Source organism: Trachypithecus francoisi, unplaced genomic scaffold, assembly GCF_009764315.1.
Source record: "Trachypithecus francoisi isolate TF-2019V2 unplaced genomic scaffold, Tfra_2.0 Contig00923, whole genome shotgun sequence".
NCBI classification, from domain to species: domain Eukaryota; kingdom Metazoa; phylum Chordata; class Mammalia; order Primates; family Cercopithecidae; genus Trachypithecus; species Trachypithecus francoisi.
In genome coordinates, this window is record NW_022680998.1 from 20,823 (window position 1) to 33,997 (window position 13,175).

The 13,175-nt window shown below is 39.7% G+C and overlaps 1 long non-coding RNA gene across 1 annotated transcript; it reads right to left on the reverse strand.

Moving 5' to 3' along the window:
- Positions 1–4,453: 4,453 nt before the first annotated feature.
- Positions 4,454–5,506, reverse strand: LOC117089928. The gene is made up of 3 exons (XR_004439805.1): positions 5,411–5,506; positions 5,092–5,190; positions 4,454–4,603 (listed from the first exon to the last, which is right to left on the reverse strand). It is a non-coding gene; the product is annotated as an uncharacterized LOC117089928 (long non-coding RNA).
- Between the last annotated feature and the right edge of the window lie 7,669 nt (positions 5,507–13,175).

Below are 13,175 nucleotides of genomic sequence, written 5' to 3' on the forward strand. Positions count from 1 at the left end.
TTGCAGTACAGTGTTCAGTAATTGTCCTATTAACATGAGCTGCTCTCTATGTCATGATGAGTATTACTTCACCAAGCCCACCTGGAATCAGAACCAGATGTTCCCAGCTTCCAGGCTGGTATCCATTTCTCCGCAGCAGCCGCCCCTCTCAGGGGTCGTCTCCTGGGTCCAAGGATGAGTCCTAGATGGTTAAATCTTTCTGGATTAAATCCCATAAGTGGCTGCAGAGTGTCAAGCTCCACTCAAGACCTTCTTGTTTACCAAAGCCTTGAGTTTAAAAGGAAGTTCATTGCTGTGTCCACACAGACCATCATCAATTCCCATATTACCAAGGAGCAAAGAATATCTTTGTGGTGAGGAGAGTGGTAAAGATGGCTGGAAGGTCTGGGTGCAACAGCTCACACCACCCATAATCCCGATACTTTGGGAGCCACAGGCCAGAGGATGGCTTAAGGTCAGGAGTTCAAGACCAGCCTGGGAAATATAGTGAGATCCCATTTCTACAAACAACAAAAAAATTTTGAAGAAAAGAGAGATCACTTTTGATTTCAAGTGTGAGCTAAAAAAATTATATTATTAATTGTATTTGGTTTACCCATTTTCCCCTTTCTTTAGTAGGTTGTTTATAACATAAAAGTGTTATATGTTACATTGAAAATTATACAGGGTGCAGAGTTGCTTCAATTCAAAATGTGGCTTATCCCAAAGGAAAGCACTTTAAATAGTGTGTATCCTCCAGGCAGTCATCTGTGTACCCACAAATATCACAGACCTTGTGATCTCAGGGCATCTATTGGTAAATTCATTTCAGCATTCCTGCTGGCCAACAGAAGTATATTTGATGCTCCCTTTGAACGGGTTATAACATCCTATTAGTTCCCTTATTAATCAATGAGTAAGTATCCCATCCCTCCCTTTCAGAGTTAATTGCGTGGTTAAATACACAATTATTGGCACAACAATGGACACAAAACATAAGTGCTCTATTGAATATAGGGCTCAAAAATACGGTCCCCTTTCTGAATGGGGGAAATAAGACAAATGGACTAGCTAGAGGGACAACATTTCAGATTCCTCAGAGGGACCTTCCTAAGGCATTTTCTTGGATAATACTGATCAAATTAATGTTTGTCTTTCCCCTTGCCAGCACTGAAAGAGGGATCATTGAGAAATAAGCAAGTCTTTTCTGCAAAGCAGATAGGAAAATGTCTGGCTGAGGCTTTTATTAGCAGCTTCTAAATGCCACAGCTGCACAAGGCCTTTCTGATTGCAGTGTACAGACCACATTTCTATACACTGTGGGAAGGGGGTGGATGTCTGATATGATTTGGATTTGTGTTCCCACCCAAAACTCATGTCAAAATATAATTCCCAATGTTGGAGGAGGGGTCTGGTGGGAGGTGATTAGATCATGGGGGCGGACTTCCCACTTGCTGTTCCCATGATAGTGAGTGAGTTCTCACAGGATCTGGTGGTTTAAAAGTTTGTGGCACCTCCTCTGCTATCTCTTCCCCCTTCTTTGGCCATGTAAAAAGTGCCTGCTTCCTCTTCGCCTTCTGGTATGATTGTAAGTTTCCTGAGGCCTCCCCAGCCATGCTTCCTGTACAGACTGCAGAATCTGAACGTCAGTTAAACCTCTCTACTTTATAAACTACCTAGTCTCAGGTAGTTCCTTATAGCAGTTAGAGGACAGACTAATACAATGTCTTTCAGCAGGTGGCCTGAGGGCAAAGGCCCCTGACACTCCTCTCAGGAGCAGAGGCAGAGAAAGCAGAGGCTCAGGTGGAGGGGGCTGAGAGAGGAATAGTCCCTTCCTCCATCAAGGGCTGAGGAAGTGGCCACAGGGACACCCAGGGCCTTCTCTCTGAAGAAACTTGAAACAGGCTCACTGGCTGTCAGTGCCTGTCAGGCCACAGGCTAGGACAAGACAGGATGGGGAGACAGAGCAGAGACCTTGATAGGGTCACAGGAGTCACCAACTCCCAGAGCCTCACTGATGAGAGGGGACTTAGGGGTGATTCTGCCCAAGCTCCTGCTTTAACAGAGGAGGGGCTCTCTAGGGGGTAGACTTGTCCTGGGTCACGCAGGGCAAAGCCAGACCTGGAGCCCACTTTCCCCCCCAGCCCAAGGCCTCCCCTGCAGGATACTGCCTGTGAGCTCCTCCACTCTCACCTGCCCTCCCCAGAGCTCAGCTGCACTGTCGTCTGAGCCCACCAGGACTGAAAAGCTGCCATGGCCTCCACCTCAATTACCCTCTCCTTAAAAGGGGAAGCAGGTAATTTCCGTGGCAGTGCAGAGCAGGGACTTCTGGCTGACAGAGAGTTAAACAGCCAGCCTGGACAAGCTCACTTCCTGGATGAGGGAACCAGGGAGAGAGGAGGCTCAGCTCTCAGGCTGCTAGGAAGGATCTGCCCCAGAAGTGGGATGGTGAGCACAGCCAGGAGGAAGATGAGGGAAGACTCAGAGAGGGAAGGAAGGCAGCAGGATCTCTCTGATCTACAGAGATGCTAATCCTGAAGTAGAGAGAACAAGCCAGGGAGTGGTTGGTCATTTATAAGGTGGAGCTAAACATTCATTTAAATTGTATAAAATTTCAAGGTCTGTAAACAACATAAAAGATTGCTCATTTGTCTGACATAGCCCCCATCAGCACACTCACAAACCAACAATTCATGTTTGATGCCCAAACTGCACTTCTTGGTGCCATCTCCATTGTCTCATGTCTCTGTCTGGAGCCCCTAATGCACAGACCCTTTCTCCTCCAGCTCCCTGCTGGCAGACCTGGGGTGGGCATTCAGTAAGTGCTGTTATTGTTATGGTCAGAGTGTAGCAGGACGAGCGGCAGACAAAACTCCTCAGACACCGAGTTACAGAAGGAAGGGGTTTATTCGGCCAGGGGCATCGGCAAGATTTCAGTCTCAAGAGCCAAGCTCCCAGAGTGAGCTATTCCTGTCCCTTTTAAAGGCTCACAACTCTAAGGAAGTGCAAGTGAGAGGGTCGTGATTGATTGAGCAAGCAGGGGGTACGCGACTAGTGGCTGCATGCACCAGTAATTGGATCGGAACAAAACAAGATAGAGGTTTTCACAGTGCATTCCTATACAATGTCTGTAATCTATAGATAACAGAATCAGTTATGTCAGGGGTCGATCTTTAACTACCAGGCCCAGGGTGCGGTGCCGGGCTGTCTGCCTGTGGATTTCATTTCTGACTTTTAGTTTTTACTTCTTCTTTCTTTGGAGGCAGAAATTGGGCATAAGACAATATGAGGGGTGGTCTCCTCCCTTAAGAGGTACCCAAAAGTTGAGGACCACCCTCACCTGCAGCTGCCTGTGTCTCTGGGAAATTACATGTGAACTGAATCACCCTCAGGCTCCTTCCTTCCCTTCCACATTTTCCCATTTAAACACATGTTCAGGAAGGGTGTAAAAGTTTAAGAATGATTAGGACAAATATCTCATCCCCACCTTCATCATCACTGCTTCACCACCCATCCCTCTCCCTAGGTCAAGGGTGAGCTAGAACAGGGATAATCCAGAAACCACAGAAAAAATGTATCCAACTCTGGAGCTTCAGGATTCCTAAGAGGACACAGAGCAATTTCACAGTGATGTTCCTTCCACAGACAGCCTCTGACCAAACTTCACTGCAAGGGGGCTTGTCTCATTCAGTACCACAGAGGTCAGGCCTGATGGAACAACCAATTTCAATTTCATTCCTTCCCAGTGGTTCCCTGAGAGAATCACTTTCCTTGTCTGAACACAGATCTCTTACCCCTAAAATGAGAGAAATTCTAAGTTGTTTCCTTCTTTCTTTCTCTCTCTGTCTTTACTTCTTCCTTCTCCTTCTCCCATCCTTCATTTCATCCTTCCTTCCTTCTTTTTCTTTGTTAAGCAATCTTCTAACCCCAGTGCCTATAAGAAAACTCTACACAGTTAGACACACTTCCAGATAAACAACGTTGTAGAATTGGAGAAAGCCTACATTTTGCTGTTGAAAGAACTGGGATCTAACTTCTTGCTATTGCAAAGCTTATCGTTCCTTCAAGAACTCCTGTTTTATAAGTGCTCTCTAACCATTAGATTTGGTCCTGTAAGTTAGTTCAGTTAGTGGCTGGGATATAATTTTATTATAAATGCAAACATAGCATTGTTCATAAAATAGCAAATGTGATATACAGCTTAGATTAGGATAGTCTTTCTTTCAGTTCACTTTTTGCTTAACATTCTGTGTTCTCTTTCTCACTCTCCATGTTTTCCTTCCCAATTTTATGCCCTCCTGTAGCCCATGTTAGCAATCTACTGATTCCCTCCACATTTTTAGCGTAGTCTTAGAAACATATAGGTGTATAAACACTTAAATTTTGATGGCTGTGTTTCCTTTTATAAAATGAAGATTGCATTGTATTCAGGTTCCTGAATCTTGGTGATGGGAATCTATGCATCTTACCTCATGGAAGCTGAACATTCCTTTCAGATAACTAGAACATTTGCTTTTGTAAGCTTCTATCATATGCCATGGAACAGATACTCCTCAGCTTGTTCAATTGTTCCTGAATTGATGGGCCCCTCCTGTTTCTTTCCAGGGTTTTTCCTAGAACAGTGCTGTGATAAACATGGTTTCATCTGAGGGTCTGAGCAGCATTTCCGAGTGGAGGAAAGGCAACTCACAGGGATGTGAAGTGTCCCCACTATAGACACATTTTACCCTAATATAAGTTCTTTTTAACATTTAAAATGAACACTAAACAAACTCCAAAAACAATTTTAAGGTTGAGACTTTCAAGGGCCCTCTCCTTTTTGATGATTTGCTTAGAGCTCAGCCCTGAGCCCAGACAGTGGGTGAAGTTTCCCTTAATGTAGCCAAGGCAGCCCTGGCTCAGGGTCCCATCCTCCTCACCACCAAAAACACAATTCATTCCTTCCATCCTGGGACTCCAATCAAATATGTTGCATTTGTTAATCATAACAGAGTCTTTTTCTCTTTTTGTTGCCCAAAGACATCAGAACCGGAACAGCCCACCCAGTGGTCAGGGCCCAGCTAGCCCAGCCCCATGCAATTGCCCTCCCTTCCCAAGAACCCTGCCACTCACTGAGGAGGAGGCTGATGAATACCAGGAGCATAGTTGCCCGGCAGAAGGACCGGTTCTTGGAGCAGGGCCCCATGGCAGGCTGCCTGATGGCCTGTTCAGCTGCAGCGGAAATAGAAGAGGGGAAGAGGTAAGAAAAGAGGACAAGCTTGATCAAGGAACCCTTTACACTCTTCCGCACTTCAAGGGCAGGGCCAGCAAGTTACTACTGGGGAGACAGCCCGCCAGTCTAGAGAAAGCCATTCAGCTTTTTCATCCCCTCCCAGCCCTTACAGTACTGCACATGGTTGATAAGTAATTGCGGAAGAGATAAAGGTACAACCTCATTCTGTGATGTTCCTGGCAGTGTATTAGACAGGTCCCCTTCTCTCAGGCACAGCCAGTTTGCTGTTTTCTCACACCCTCCCCTGACACTTACCTGCTTCCCTGAGTTCACAGCTCTGCCCCAGGTGGCCCTGGTCACCAGTGTCAGCCTATCGTCAGGCACAGATGTCACCCTCTTACAGCAAGGCTGGGCTATGCCCTTCCGGAACTTGGTGACTTTCCTTTGTCCCTACCTCATATAGTAAGTTAAATTTCTTTTTCCATTTTTCAAAAACTTTACCTCTCAGTTGCCTAAGTAAGAAGCTGTAAGCAAAAGAACAAATCTCCTGTAGAGATTGGTAACTCCCCACATCTTCAACGCAAATATCAGCATTTACTTGTTGCAGGTGGCTATATGGTTTCTCAGCTCCCACTAGTGGTCATCACCTCTCTGTACACTCAGGGTAAGGAGAACCCCCTACAGAAGCTGACAGGCTCTTGGCTGCATCACAACTAAGAGTTTCCCTTTCAGTCTGTGTCAACTGTGCTCCTGGCATTTCAAAGGTTGGGGCAGAGAAGTTCACACTCCCTCTGCCACAGCCTCAGCAGCCTGAAACTCACCACCACCTGCTGAGGCTTAGGTCGTGTCCTCTTCACTCCAGACCTGAATACCCCAGGGCATTTAAGAACTCCCCCTCCCATTACCCTGAGGGAGGAGCACCATCTTCTTAACCCCAAGGCACTGGCTCCTCCTCGAGTAGTCTCCCCTGATGGCTGCCCAAACAGAACACCTCCAAGGCTGGAGCTGCAGGTCTGACCCCATGACCACCTCAAGGTAGTCAGGTTTCTGGGTATTCAACCCATTTAATGGCTGTGAAATCCAAACCTCAGAGGTATTAGGCAAGCTGTGAAATTTCATACAGCTAATCAAGCACAGGGTCTGGACTCCTGACTACAAGCTCAGGACTCATCACTGATATCACAGCCACTCTCCCATCCCACTGTGTGGCCCCAAGCATGTCACCTTGAGTGCACTCTGTTCTCAACCAGAACTGCTCTGCAGATTTCCAGGAGAGAGGATATTCAAGATTGGCTTGATTCTCGGTACTCCACCTGGTAGTGGGGAAGTTATTGCAAAAAGGCAGTCCACGAGTTCCAGAGTTAGACACTCCTTCTTATGTGGAATCAAAATCTGGGCAGCCTATTCTCTGGTCACCTCAGGGCAATGGGGATGAAACCTCATATCCACCCCCATGCCTACAGCTCTCCAGAATGAACTTTTTTGAGAAGTGCTTGGCTATGAACACTATTTGTAAGGAAGGGGAATGCAAGAGAGGAGCCTTCAGAGAGGAAACCAACCCTGTGGCTGGAAGCCAGGAACTCTGGAGAGAGTCAGTAAATGAACATTCCATGCTGGCAAAACACCAGAGACATTTTGAAAATCCAGACCCATTTTACCATATATATGTAAGGGCTTAGTATCAAGAAAATATAAACAACATTTATATGTCAACAGTAAAAAGACAAATAATTTACTTTGTTTAATGACAAAGGGTTTGAGTAGACATCAAAAGACTTATACAAATGGCCAATAAAATAATAAAAAGATATGCTGCAGCATTAGTTATTAGAGATAAATTAGTAGAAAAATTTCTAGAGACATGAACTATGACAACTGACTCAAGAAGAATAGAAAATTTAGATAGATCTCTAACAATTAAGAGAATGAATTAGTAATCAAAACACTCCCACAAAGTAAAAACAGAAGGGCTTCCCTGTGGTACTATACCAAATATCTAATTAAAAATTAATACCAATCCTTCGCAAATTCTTTCAGAAAATAGAATAGAAAGTTATATTTGCAACTCATTCTTTAAAGCTAGAATTACACTGATACAAAAACAAAGACATAAAAAGTAAATGATAGACAAATATCTCTTATGACTATACATGCAAAATTCCTCAAAAAATACTATGTTGGTGAAAATATTATGTTTTCATATGTTGGTGAAACTGATTTCACCAACATATAAAAAGGATTATACAACACAACCAAGTGGGATTTATCTCAAGCCTACGTAATCATTCCACATGCAAAAAGCAATCACTTTAATAGAAGTTATGAACAGATAAAAGGGAGGAGGAAATATATGATTACTACAGTAAAGGCAAAAAAGTGTTTGACAAAATTCAACATCTTTTCATGAAGAAAAACAACTGAGTAAGTAGGAAGTAGGAAGAATTTCTCCAACCTGATAAAGGACATTTACATAAAATGTGCAGCCAACATCATATATAATGATGAATAATGGAAAGCTTTCCCCCTAAATTCAAAACAAGACAAGGGTGTGTGCTTGTAACATTTGTATTCAAGATTGTACTGTAGGTTCTAGCCAGAATAATTAAGTAAGAAAAATAGTTAGAAGGTGCCCAAGTTTGAAAGGAAGAATTAAAACTATCTCTATTAAAATGACATGATCTCTTATATAGAAAATTCAAAAGAGTTTACAAGAAACTATGAGAGCTCAAAAACAAGTTCATCATGGTTACAAAATGCAAGATAAACTTGTAAAAAACCTCTTATAATTTTATATACTCATAATAAGCATTCAAAAGATAAATTAAGAAATAATTTCATTACAATAGAATCAAAAGAAAAAGTCCTTAGGAATAAATTAAAAAGAGAAGTGCGGCACATATACGCCATGGAATACGATGCAGCCACAGAAAAGGATGAGTTCATGTCCTTTGTAGGGACATGGATGCAGCTGGAAACCATCATTCTCAGCAAACTATCACAAGAACAGAAAACCAAACACCGCATGTTCTCACTCATAGGTGGGAATTGAACAATGAGAACACTTGGACACGGGAAGGGGAACATCACACACCGGGGCCTGTTGTGGGGTGGGGGGAGGGGGGAAGGGTAGCATTAGGAGATATAACTAATGTAAATGATGAGTTGATGGGTGCAGCACACCAACATGGCACATGTATACATATGTAACAAACCTGCATGTTGTGCACATGTACCCTAGAATTAAAGTATAATAAAAAAGAAAAAAAACAAAAACAAAAACAAGAGAAGTGCAAGAAAAGTGAACCAAAAAATGCAGAATATTGTTAAAATAAAGTAAAGAACACTTAAATAAATGGAAAAACATGCTATGCTTGCGAATGACAAGATTTAATATTAAGATAGCAATATTTCCCAAACTCATCGACAAACTCAGTGCAATCCCTACCAAAGCCCAGCCAGATTTTTTGCAGGAGTTGACAAGTTAGTCCTGAAATTACTATGGTAGTGTCAGAGGAATAGCCAAAAACTTTGATAAATAGAAACAAATACGGATGACTTAACCTTCACAGTTTAAAAACTTACTACAACACTGAATTAATGAAGACAATGTAGTACTGGCATAATGATAGATACCTGGAATAAAATAGAAAGTTTGGTAATAACGCCCACACATCAATAATCAATTGATTCTCAACAAGGATGCTAAGAAAATTTAATGGAGAAAAGAATAGTGTTGAATAGCGTTGTCAAAGAATGGTGCTGAGAAAACTAAATATACACATTTGAAAGAATAAAGTTAAGCCTTTAGCTCAGACCATTATCAAAAATTAACTCAAAATGCATTAAAGACTTAGTTATAAGAGCTAAAACTAAGAGCTACCTCTTCAAGGTAGGTAAAAATATTCGTTTATTAGACAATGGTCTCTGAAGTAAGATCCCTAAAACACAAATAATTAAAGAAAAAGACAGATAAGTTAAACTTCAAAGAAATGAAAAACTTTTGCACATCAAAAAACACCATCAAGAAAGTGAATGATGACCCAGAGAAAGGGACAAAATACTAGCCCATTTTACCATATATATGTAAGGGCCTGGTATCTAGAAAACATAAAGAACATTTATATCTCAACAGTAAAAAGACAAATAATTTAACTTATTTCATGACAAGGGATTTCTGTAGACATCAAAGGACTTGCACAAATGGCCAATAAAATAATAAAAAGATATGCTGCAGCATTGGTCATTAGAGAAAAAGTCAATCCAAAATAAGATACCACTTCATTTCCACTAGGATGATTATAATTTAAAAAATTGGACAATAATAAGAGAAAAAACCATAATTTATTGCTGGAGGGAATATAAAATAGTTCAGCCACATTGGAAAACAGTTTGGAAGTTCCTCAAAATAGTAGTAATAGAGGTACCATGTGGCCCAGAAATTCCACAGCAAGCTAAATAGCCAACAAAATTGTAAACATGTTCATAGAAACACATGGCATTATTTATAATAGTCAAGAAGAGAGAATAACTGAAATGTTCATCAACTGAAAAATGGATAAACGAAACATGGTATAACCATACAATTGAATACTTGATCTTTCTTTTTTTTAATTCTATTTACTTTGGTTGGATTTGCTGTTCTTTTTCTAATTTTTTAAGTCTCAAGGTTAGGTTACTGATTTGAGATCTTTCTATTTTAATATAAGCATTTATAGCTGTAAATTTGCCTGTGTTTAATGCTTTCAAAACATCACATTGAGTTTTGGTATGTTGTATTTTTAGGATTTTTAGGATTTTTTATCTTAAAGTATTTTCTAATTCCATTGTGATGTTATCTTTGACACTGTTGTCAAAGAGTTCATTTTTATATTTCCCAGATTTGTGATTTTTCCAAATTTCCTGCTGCTGTTGATCTCTAATTTCATTCTGTTGGCTTTGGAAAGCATACTCTGTTTAACTTCATGCTTACTAAGTTAATTGAAGCTTGTTTTATGACCTAATATATTGTCTTTTGCACAGTATATTTCATAACACTTGAGAAGAATTTGTAATCTGTTCCATAGTTAGAAGAAGTTCAATAGATGTGTATTAGGTCTAATTGATTGTTGGTATTCTATTGTCTTCTATTTACTTGATGAACAATTGTCTACATATTCTGCCCATTATTGAAATTGTAATATTAAATTCTCCAACTAATATTGTTGAATTGTCTATTTGTACTTTCAATTACATCTATTTTTGCCTCATACTTTAGGGCTCTGTTGTTACATGCATATATGTCTATAATTATTATATCTTCTTAATAGATTGACTCTATTATTATTGTTATTATTATTATTATTATTATTATTTAGAGACAAAGTTTCACTCTGTTGTCCAAGCTGGAGTGCAGTGGTACGATCTTGGCTCACTGTAACCTCCACCTCCTGGGTTCAAGCAATTCTCCTGCCTCAACCTCCCATGTAGCTGGGACTACAGGCACGCGCCACCATGCCCAGCTACTTTTTGTATTTTTAGTAGAGATGGGGTTTCATTGTGTTGGCCAGGCTGGTCTCTAACCCTGACCTCATGATCTGCCAGCCTCAGCTTCCCAAAGTGCTGAGATTACAGGCGTGAGCCACCACATTCGGCCTGATCCTGTTATTATTATACAATATACTTCTTGTCTCTAATAATCATTTTTATCACATTCTTTTTTGCATAATATTATTAAAGCCACTCCAACTCTCTTGGTTATTACTTTATGGCATATCTCTTTTCATTGTCTTATTTCCATCTATCTGTGTCTCAGTAGCCATCACATAAATAGATCTTTTTATTTTATCTATTCTAACGACCTATTGACCTTTATTGGAACGTTTAATTCATTTACCTTTTATGTTACTATTGATAAGATTTACATCCACCATTTTCCTGTTATCTGTATATCTTACGTATTCTTTCTTTCTTTATTCCTCCATTGCTACCTTCTTTGTGTTCAACAATTATTTTCCATGTTGCCATTTTAATCTCCTTGTCTTTTTCTATATTTTGCAGTTATTTTCTACAAGGTTGTCATGATGATTCAATTGACATATTAATTTATAAACATCTAGATTGTATTAATTCCAACTTAATGTAAGCATTAATAGTATTGTAGTATATAACATTTATAGAAGGATTTAATTAAGTGTGCTGAATTTAAGAACAATGTATCAAAATACATAATATAGTACTTACAACCAAATAGAAATGTAATTGAAGGAAAAATACATGTAATTCACAAGAATAGAATGGTTTCTTTCTAAATATCATAAAAGTCAACCTTAACTGAAACCTGTCTCCCACTCTGCCTCCCCTGAACCACTCTAGAGGTTGGCAATCATTTAATCACACTGACATATTTTAGGATAGACAAGTGTTCAAGCCTTCTTTACTTCTCTCTTGTATCCATGTAACAATTTATCCATAAAATGTTCAATACCCAGTCCTTTGAGAACATATCTGACTATTATCACACTCTACACCTCTTCATTACAGTCATCTGTCTATCAACCTCCTGATCACTTCTCATCTAAGACAAGCTGAGGGCCAGGTGTGGTGGCTCATGCCTGTAATCCCAAAACTTTGGGAGGTTAAGGTAGGGGAATTGCTTGAGCCCAGAAGTTTGAGACCAGCCTGGGAAACATGGTGAAACCTTGTCTCTACAAACAGACAAACAAAACAAACAAAAAAAGCAAAAATTATCCAGGCAAGAGTCTCTGCCTGGTAATTCAGAGAATACTTCTAGATGTTATCCAATATCACCAAGGCAGTACTTTTACAAACTACAGGGTTACTAAGCTTGGGGTGCCCCTTAATATAGATACAGTTGCAGTAATCAAAAATCTAGATTGCAATACCCATGTCGTCTTGAATACCTGAAAATCCTTCCCAAGAAGAATGGGTATAAACAAGCCCGGACTGTAAAGACCACAATAAATACCTAACTCTACAATGCCTAAACACTGACGAACGTACAGAAGCATTAAGACCACTCAGGAAAACATGACCTCAGCAAATGAACTAGATAATGCACCAAGGGCAAATCCCAGAGAAACAGATATGTGACCTGACAGAGAATTCAAAATAGTTAATTTGAGGAAACTGAAAGAAATTCAAGATAACACAGAAGGAATTCACATTCCTATAAGAAAAATTTAACAAAGAGATTGAAATAATTATAAAGAATCAAGCATAAATTCTAGAGTTGAAAAATGTAATTGGCATACTGAAGAATGCATCAAAGACTTCTAATAGCAGAACTGATTAAACAAAAGACAGAATTAGCTCAATGACAGGCTATTTAAAAACACACAGTCACAGGAGACAAAAAATAAAAAATAAAAAAGAATGAAGCACGTCTGCATGATCAAGAAAGCAGCCTAAAAAGGGCAAATCTAAGAGTTATTGGCCTTAAAAAGGAGGTAGAGACAGAGATAGGGGTATAAAGTTTGTTCAAAGGGATAATAACAGAGAATGTCTCAAACCTAGAAAAAGATATCAATATTCAAGTACAAGAAAGTTAAAGAACACCAAGCAGATTTTACACAAAAAAGAAGTCTTTTAAAAAGAACTCCTTGAAACATGAAGAAGATATAAAGATTTTCCCAGAGGAACAAAAGCTGAAGGAGTTCATCAACACCAGACCAGTCTTACAAGAAACGCTAAAGAGAGGAATTCTTCAATCTGACAAAAAAAAGGACATTAGTGAGCAATGAGAAATCCTCTACAGGTACAAAACTCATGATGGTAGTAAGTACAAAGAAAAACACAGAATATTATAACACTATACCTGTGCTATGTAAACTACTCATATCTCAAGTTAAAAGACAAAAATAACTGATCAGAAATAATAACTATAACATTTCAAGTTATAGTTATAACTATAGATATAAATAGAAACAATAAGATATAAGATATAAATAGAAACAATAAGATATAAATAGAAACAACGAAAGATAAG